Source organism: Salminus brasiliensis, chromosome 1, assembly GCF_030463535.1.
Source record: "Salminus brasiliensis chromosome 1, fSalBra1.hap2, whole genome shotgun sequence".
NCBI classification, from domain to species: domain Eukaryota; kingdom Metazoa; phylum Chordata; class Actinopteri; order Characiformes; family Bryconidae; genus Salminus; species Salminus brasiliensis.
Window position 1 is genome coordinate 69,805,459 of NC_132878.1, and position 7,500 is coordinate 69,812,958.

Below are 7,500 nucleotides of genomic sequence, written 5' to 3' on the forward strand. Positions count from 1 at the left end.
ATGTTAGAACATACCTTTTACTTTTCTTTTTGAAACGCTGCATCTGAAAAGTGAGAGTGTGGTTTACTGCAGCTACAAATTGTATCAGGTTTTTTCAACACACCTGCGACAATTGACTCTGACACACCTGTACTTTTACTGCGCCTGAAACTTTACGATCTGGAGACGCATACTTTGGGGAGGAAGTAGTTGTGGCCGAGTGGTTAAGGGGATGGACTTGAAATCCTTTGGGGTCTCCCCGCGCAGGTTCGAACCCTGCCGACTACGGGTGGGTTTTTAATGGGCGCACACAGAATATGGAGCAGCACTGAACATGGTGAAATTGCGAATGAGTTTCAAAGACCATCCAACAAGGACTAAAGTAGAACCTTCCTTAGAAAATGTTGAATTGAATCTTTTGACTTATTCCTGTTCATGTGAACTATAGCATCGAGTTCTGGCGGAGTTTTTGCTAATCTTAAGGCAAAACAATGGAAATGACTTACAAGCTAACCTCTCCATAAATCTTACATAAACCTGCCAAAGCAGTGGTCGTGGCCGAGTGGTTAAGGCGATGGACTATAAATCCTTTGGGGTCTCCCCGCGCAGGTTCGAATCCTGCAGACTACGGGTGGGTTTTTAATGAGACTCAACATGTAGATACTTTAGGAACAGCTCTTTAATTTGAGGGCATGCGGAAAAAAAACCCACTTAAGTGAAAAAATGTACAAATCTTTGTGTAAATCATTAAAATGTCCTTATACATAAACGTTTTTTTTAATGGATTTAGCTTTAGTTTCTCACTGTGCCCTCAGATATGAAGATATGATGTCTCTAGCAGCAACAACACATAGCCACAAACAAATCTTGGTAGCTGAAAAATCCTAAGATACACAGAATATGGAGCAGCACTGAACATGGTGAAATTGCAAATGAGTTTCAAAGACCATCCAACAAGGACTAAAGTAGAACCTTCCTTGGAAAATTGAATTTAATCTTTTGACTTATTCCTATTGTCACTCTCAACCACGCTGCCTATGTTCCACCAGTATGTTGACTGTGCTACCAGGGAGAACAGAGTACTGGATCTTCTGTATGCAAATGTTAAGGATGCATACAGGTCCTCTGCCCTACCTCCACTGGGGAGATCAGATCACAACCTGGTTCTGCTGACACCCACATACCGCCCAGTGGTTCTAAGACAGCCTGTGACAAGGAAGGTGATCAGGAAGTGGTCACCAGAGGCTGAGGAGGCTCTGCAGGTCTGTTTTGAGACCACAGACTGGGAGGTGTTGTGTGAATCATCTGGTGAGGACATTGACAACAGGACAGGTTGCATCACGGACTACATCAATTTCTGCACTGACACTATTGTTCCAGTCAGGAGGGTGCGTTGTTTTCCTAACAACAAGCCTTGGATCACCAAGGACTTGAAGGAACTTCTAAACAAGAAGAGACACGCATTCCAATCAAAAGACAAGGAACAACTGAGGAGTGTGCAGAAGGAGCTGAAGGTGAGACTGAGAGAGAGCAAGGAAGCCTACAGGAGAAAACTGGAGGGTAGGCTCCAGCAAAACAATTCAAAGGAGGTGTGGACTGGGATGAGGCAGATCACTGGCTTCAAAGGGAAGTAGCAGACTGTTGGGGGCAGTTTGGACAAAGCCAACGAGCTGAATGTGTTTTTTAACAGATTTAGCATGACCGAGTGGTTAAGGCGATTGACTAGAAATCCATTGGGGTCTCCCCGCGCAGGTTCGAACCCTGCCGACTACGGGTGGGTTTTTAATGGGCGCACACAGAATATGGAGCAGCACTGAACATGGTGAAATTGCAAATGAGTTTCAAAGACCATCCAACAAGGACTAAAGTAGACCCTTCCTTAGAAAATGTTGAATTGAATCTTTTGACTTATTCCTGTTCATGTGAACTATAGCATCGAGTTCTGGCGGAGTTTTTGCTAATCTTAAGGCACAACAATGGAAATGACTTACAAGCTAACCTCTCCATAAATCTTACATACTTCTGACGAAGCAGTAGTCGTGGCCGAGTGGTTAAGGCGATGGACTAGAAATCCATTGGGGTCTCCCCGCGCAGGTTCGAATCCTGCCGACTACGGGTGGGTTTTTAATGAGACTCAACATGTAGATACTTTAGGAACAGCTCTTTAATTTGAGGGCATGCGGAAAAAAAACCCACTTAAGTGAAAAAAATTACAAATCTTTGTGTAAATCATTAAAATGTCCTGATACATAAACGTTTTTTTAATGGATTTAGCTTTAGTTTCTCACTGTGCCCTCAGATATGAAGATATGATGTCTCTAGCAGCAAAAACACATAGCCACAAACAAATCTTGGTAGCTGAAAAATCCTAAGATAACTAAACATCTACAATTCATCTTTAAATAATGTGCAAAAGAATGTTTTAAATATAATTTGAAAACAGGCATTTTTAATGATTTACAAGAATAACAGAACTGTAAAATATCCCAAGCTGTAAAACAAAAAACATCAGCAGCTAAAAAGATAGCCATAGCAGGCAAACATATACCAAGCACAGCTAAATACCCGAAGACAAAAAACAGCATCAGCAGCTATGGACGTCTCAGCAGCCAAACGTACCATTAGCTGCTGAAACAACTCTGACAACCTTAGTAAAGGACAAAAACACATATCTTCATTAAACATACTATCACTAGCTAAAATCACTCTGAGCTGCTAACATGCTTCAGACGTTAGCAAATACTCTAAGCAGCTAAAATACCCTAAGCATCTAAAAAAAATCCCTAAGCCGATAAAATATCCTCAGAAGATATAAAAAAAAACGTATAATAAGAAGTTATAAATACCTTCAGTAGTTGAGTGATACTCTCAAAAGACAACTAGCATCCATCCAGTTATGGCTAGGATGCAGAACTAAACTGTGTAATACGGGTCCCTCTGCATCCGGGCCAAATGAACCATTAGGACCCGCATAAACCTTAAAATCTAAATGACTTTTTTTTCCTGAATTTGCATATAAACGTCTAATTTAATGAACAAATAAAGAAATATAATGTCATTACAAGCTGTTTAGATTGGGCGCCAATTTCACAGCTTGACCACAGTTCTCCCCGCACAGGGTCGAACTGTGCCGAACACGGGTGGGATTTCAATGGGACTCAGTTCGTGAAGCAGCAGGCGAAATGGCAAAACCGCAATTTTTTCTTAGTTTCTTAGACCATCCATCAATGAATAAAGTGCAACATTCCTCAGAACATGTTGAATTGATTGCGTCTAGTCAATGTCTGACGAGCTGCTGCTGGTTCCTCTTAGGTGTGGTACAGGATATTGGCATAAGGATACTTTGTTACTCTACAACATTAAAGGAATAAAAGTTAAGTTGACATACCAATTTATTTCTCCCTGAATAGGCTTAATCTAAAATATTAAAAACAAATTTATGGCAAAATAAATTTGAACGATATGAAGAAGGCTTCCCCCACGCAGGTTCGATTCCTGCCGATTACAGGTGGGTTTTTAATTTTTGACGGAAGAAGTAGTCGTGAAGGACGAGTCCACCAGTATCACTAGTCACTTTAAATACACTCTGCTGCTACCTTCTCCATTTACTGATGCTCTTCTCTCTGTATTTTATTTTTCATTTTTGCATATATTTTTATATATTTATGTATATTTTATTTATTTAAGTACTGCTGTCTGGGTAAAACTGGGTCCTTGGGTACCACAATTTCGTTCCACCCCATGTACCACATGTGATGCGAATGACAATAAAGTCTACTTGAATCCTTGAATCCTTGAATCCTTGAATCACCTTACTCTCATAGGTTTGATCCCTGCTTACTACAGGGATGTTTTAAATGGGACTTAGAATATGAAGAAGAATTGATTCAATTGACATCTGCAGATTTACAATAGAGTTTATGGAGTTTATAGACTCTCAAAACAGAAATATGTTAGAACATACCCTTTACTTTTCTTTTTGAAACGATGCATCTGAAAAGTGAGAGTGTGTTTTACTGCAGCTACAAATTGTATCAGGTTTTTTCAACACACCTGCGACAATTGACTCTGACACACCTGTACTTTTACTGCGCCTGAAACTTTACGATCTGGAGACGCATACTTTGGGGAGAAAGTAGTCGTGGCCGAGTGGTTAAGGCGATGGACTAGAAATCCATTGGGGTCTCCCCGCGCAGGTTCGAATCCTGCCGACTACGGGTGGGTTTTTAATGAGACTCAACATGTAGATACTTTAGGAACAGCTCTTTAATTTGAGGGCATGCGGAAAAAAAACCCACTTAAGTGAAAAAAATGTACAAATCTTTGTGTAAATCATTGAAATGTCCTTATACATAAACGTTTTTTTTTAATGGATTTAGCTTTAGTTTCTCACTGTGCCCTCAGATATGAAGATATGATGTCTCTAGCAGCAACAACACATAGCCACAAACAAATCTTGGTAGCTGAAAAATCCTAAGATAACTAAACATCTACAATTCATCTTTAAATAATGTGCAAAAGATTGTTTTAAATATAATTTAATGCAAACAGGCAGTTTTAATGATTTACAAGAATAACAGAACTGTAAAATATCCCAAGCTGTAAAACAAAAAACATCAGCAGCTAAAAAGATAGCCATAGCAGGCAAACATATACCAAGCACAGCTAAATACCCGAAGACAAAAAACAGCATCAGCAGCTATGGACGTCTCAGCAGCCAAACGTACCATTAGCTGCTGAAACAACTCTGACAACCTTAGTAAAGGACAAAAACACATATCTTCATTAAACATACTATCACTAGCTAAAATCACTCTGAGCTGCTAACATGCTTCAGACGTTAGCAAATACTCTAAGCAGCTAAAATACCCTAAGCATCTAAAAAAAATCCCTAAGCCGATAAAATATCCTCAGAAGATAAAAAAAAAAAAAACGTATAATAAGAAGTTATAAATACCTTCAGTAGTTGAGTGATACTCTCAAAAGACAACTAGCATCCATCCAGTTATGGCTAGGATGCAGAACTAAACTGTGTAATACGGGTCCCTCTGCATCCGGGCCAAATGAACCATTAGGACCCGCATAAACCTTAAAATCTAAATTACTTTTTTTCCTGAATTTGCATATAAACGTCTAATTTAATGAACAAATACAGATTCACCTTACTCTCATAAGTTTGATCCCTGCTTACTACAGGGATGTTTTAAATGGGACTTAGAATATGAAGAAGAATTGATTCAATTGACATCTGCAGATTTACAATAGAGTTTATAGAGTTTATAGACTCTCAAAACAGAAATATGTTAGAACATATCCTTTACTTTTCTTTTTGAAACGCTGCATCTGAAAAGTGAGAGTGTGGTTTACTGCAGCTACAAATTGTATCAGGTTTTTTCAACACACCTGCGACAATTGACTCTGACACACCTGTACTTTTACTGCGCCTGAAACTGCGCATACTTTGGGGAGAAAGTAGTCGTGGCCGAGTGGTTAAGGCGATGGACTTGAAATCCATTGGGGTCTCCCCGCGCAGGTTCGAACCCTGCCGACTACGGGTGGGTTTTTAATGGGCGCACACAGAATATGGAGCAGCACTGAACATGGTGAAATTGCAAATGAGTTTCAAAGACCATCCAACAAGGACTAAAGTAGAAACTTCCAAAGAAAATGTTGAATTGAATCTTTTGACTTATTCCTGTTCATGTGAACTATAGCATCGAGTTCTGGCGGAGTTTTTGCTAATCTTAAGGCAAAACAATGGAAATGACTTACAAGCTAACCTCTCCATAAATCCTACATATTTCTGACGAAGCAGTAGTCGTGGCCGAGTGGTTAAGGTGATGGACTAGAAATCCATTGGGGTCTCCCTGCGCAGGTTCGAATCCTGCCGACTACGGGTGGGTTTTTAATGAGACTCAACATGTAGATACTTTAGGAACAGCTCTTTAATTTGAGGGCATGCGGAAAAAAAACCCACTTAAGTGAAAAAAAATTACAAATCTTTGTGTAAATCATTGAAATGTCCTTATACATAAACGTTTTTTTTAATGGATTTAGCTTTAGTTTCTCACTGTGCCCTCAGATATGAAGATATGATGTCTCTAGCAGCAACAACACATAGCCACAAACAAATCTTGGTAGCTGAAAAATCCTAAGATAACTAAACATCTACAATTCATCTTTAAATAATGTGCAAAAGATTGTTTTAAATATAATTTAATGCAAACAGGCAGTTTTAATGATTTACAAGAATAACAGAACTGTAAAATATCCCAAGCTGTAAAACAAAAAACATCAGCAGCTAAAAAGATAGCCATAGCAGGCAAACATATACCAAGCACAGCTAAATACCCGAAGACAAAAAACAGCATCAGCAGCTATGGACGTCTCAGCAGCCAAACGTACCATTAGCTGCTGAAACAACTCTGACAACCTTAGTAAAGGACAAAAACACATATCTTCATTAAACATACTATCACTAGCTAAAATCACTCTGAGCTGCTAACATGCTTCAGACGTTAGCAAATACTCTAAGCAGCTAAAATACCCTAAGCATCTAAAAAAAATCCCTAAGCCGATAAAATATCCTCAGAAGATAAAAAAAAAAAAAAAAACGTATAATAAGAAGTTATAAATACCTTCAGTAGTTGAGTGATACTCTCAAAAGACAACTAGCATCCATCCAGTTATGGCTAGGATGCAAAACTAAACTGTGTAATACGGGTCCCTCTGCATCCGGGCCAAATGAACCATTAGGACCCGCATAAACCTTAAAATCTAAATGACTTTTTTTCCTGAATTTGCATATAAACGTCTAATTTAATGAACAAATACAGAAATATAATGTCATTACAAGCTGTTTAGATTGGGCGCCAATTTCACAGCTTGACCACAGTTCTCCCCGCACAGGGTCGAACTGTGCCGAACACGGGTGGGATTTCAATGGGACTCAGTTCGTGAAGCAGCAGGCGAAATGGCAAAACCGCAATTTTTTCGTAGTTTCTTAGACCATCCATCAATGAATAAAGTGGAACATTCCTCAGAACATGTTGAATTGATTGTGTCGAGTCAATGTCTGACGAGCTGCTGCTGGTTCCTCTTAGGTGTGGTACAGGGTATTGGCATAAGGATACTTTGTTACTCTACAACATTAAAGGAATAAAAGTTAAGTTGACATACCAATTTATTCCTCCCTGAATAGGCTTAATCTAAAATATTAAAAACAAATTTATGGCAAAATAAATTTCAACGATAAGAAGAAGGCTTCCCCCACGCAGGTTCGATTCCTGCCGATTACGGGTGGGTTTTTAATCTTTGACGGAAGAAGTAGTCGTGAAGGACGAGTCCACCAGTATCACCTTACTCTCATAAGTTTGATCCCTGCTTACTACAGGGATGTTTTAAATGGGACTTAGAATATGAAGAAGAATTGATTCAATTGACATCTGCAGATTTACAATGGAGTTTATAGAGTTTATAGACTCTCAAAACAGAAATATGTTAGAACATATCCTTTACTTT

The 7,500-nt window shown here is 39.0% G+C and overlaps 6 non-coding genes across 6 annotated transcripts; all 6 read left to right on the forward strand.

The window, feature by feature from the left end:
- The first annotated feature begins 185 nt into the window (after positions 1-185).
- On the forward strand, positions 186-267 carry trnas-uga (transfer RNA serine (anticodon UGA)). The gene has a single exon. It is a non-coding gene; the product is annotated as a tRNA-Ser (tRNA).
- Positions 268-527: 260 nt separating this feature from the next.
- On the forward strand, positions 528-609 carry trnay-aua (transfer RNA tyrosine (anticodon AUA)). Its single transcript has one exon. It is a non-coding gene; the product is annotated as a tRNA-Tyr (tRNA).
- Positions 610-2,012: 1,403 nt separating this feature from the next.
- trnas-aga (transfer RNA serine (anticodon AGA)) lies at positions 2,013-2,094 on the forward strand. Its single transcript has one exon. It is a non-coding gene; the product is annotated as a tRNA-Ser (tRNA).
- Positions 2,095-4,114: 2,020 nt separating this feature from the next.
- On the forward strand, positions 4,115-4,196 carry trnas-aga (transfer RNA serine (anticodon AGA)). The gene has a single exon. It is a non-coding gene; the product is annotated as a tRNA-Ser (tRNA).
- Positions 4,197-5,451: 1,255 nt separating this feature from the next.
- Positions 5,452-5,533, forward strand: trnas-uga (transfer RNA serine (anticodon UGA)). The gene has a single exon. It is a non-coding gene; the product is annotated as a tRNA-Ser (tRNA).
- A 260-nt stretch (positions 5,534-5,793) lies between these two features.
- Positions 5,794-5,875, forward strand: trnas-aga (transfer RNA serine (anticodon AGA)). The gene has a single exon. It is a non-coding gene; the product is annotated as a tRNA-Ser (tRNA).
- Positions 5,876-7,500: the final 1,625 nt, after the last annotated feature.